The following is a 1,666-nucleotide window of genomic DNA, read 5'->3' on the forward strand; positions in this document are numbered from 1 at the left end:
GGGAGGGACAGGGGGACGTGGGACAACGGTGGACAGCGGAGACGGACACGGGGACAGGGGAATGGGTGGGGGGGGACCGCAGGACGGACAGGGGGACGTGGGGACAGACATGGGGACACGGAGATGGATAGGGACGTCAGGACGGATGCGGGGACACTGGGACAGACATGGGGACCGCAGGACGGACGTGGGGACATGGGGGCGGACTTGGGGACACGGAGATGGACACGGGGACGTCGGGACGGACATGGGGACTGCAGGACGGACGTGGGGACATGGGGCTGGACATAGGACATGAGACTTCAGTATGGGCATGGGGACAGACGTGGGACTTTGGGACGGACATGGGGACGCTGGGACAGACGTGGGGACGCTGGGATGGACACGAGGGGCCCGGAGCTCCAGACGGAGCTGGGACGGACGCGGGGACACCGGGATGGACACGGGGACATCGGGTCGGACACGGGACACGAGACATCAGGACGGACGTGGGGACGTTGGGACGGACGTGGGGACACCGCGATGGCTGCGGATCCTGCAGGACAGACGCACGGACAGCGGGACGGATGGACGGACAGGCTGCAGGCCGGCCACGGGGACCCGGGGGGGGGTGGTGAGGGGTCACGCTCAGCGGCTGCGCCGTGGGGCGGGCGCTGCCCTAGAGGCGGATGCGGCCGCTGACGATGCCGTCCCAGTGCGCGGGGCCCATGGGGACGTAGGCGCCCGCGGCGGCGTCCAGCAGCAGCAGCGGGACCAGGACACGAGCGGGGTCACAGCCCTCACGAGCCAGGAGCAGCTTCTGCTGCTTGAAGGTGGGCGTCACCTCCAGGCCGTCCTGGAGCAGCACGACGGGGTCAGCCCGACACCCCCCGCCATGGGGTCACCCCATGACCCCCCACCCCAAGGTCACCCCGTGACCTCACACTGGGGTCACCCCATGACCTTCACACTGGGGTCACCCCACATCACCCCACCCCAAGGTCACCCCATGACCTTCACACTGGGGTCACCCCATGTCCCCCACCCCAAGGTCACGCCCTGACCTCACATTGGGGTCACCCCATGTCCCCCACCCCAAAGTCACCCCATGACCTCACACTGGGGTCACCCCATGACCCCCTGCATTGGGGTCACCCCATGTCCCCCCACCCCAAGGTCACCCCATGACCCCCTACATTAGGGTCACACCTTGTCCCCCACCCCAAGGTCACCCCACGACCTCACACCGGGGTCACCCCACGTCCCCCCACCCCAAAGTCACCCCATGACATCACATTGGGGTCACCCCATGACCCCCTGCAATGGGGTCACCCCATTCCCTCTCACACCAGGGTCACCCCATGACCCCCTGCAACGGGGTCACCCCATGACTCCCCCCCAATGGGGTCACCCCATGCCCCCCCACACTGAGGTCACCCTACATCCCCCCACACCAGGGTCACCCCATGACTTCTCACATCAGGGTCACTTGATAACCCCCCCCCCCAGGCTCACCCCGTCTCCCCATACTGCACTCACCCCACAACCTCCCACACCAGCGTTGCTCCACGACCCCACATGGGGGTCACCCCATCCCCCCCAACATCGGGCTCACCCCACAAACCCCATGACCCCCTCCTGGGCTCACTCCACGTTCCCGCACCCCGGGGTCACCCCGCGCCCCCCC

Source organism: Numida meleagris, unplaced genomic scaffold (genome assembly GCF_002078875.1).
Source record: "Numida meleagris isolate 19003 breed g44 Domestic line unplaced genomic scaffold, NumMel1.0 unplaced_Scaffold443, whole genome shotgun sequence".
Taxonomy (NCBI): domain Eukaryota; kingdom Metazoa; phylum Chordata; class Aves; order Galliformes; family Numididae; genus Numida; species Numida meleagris.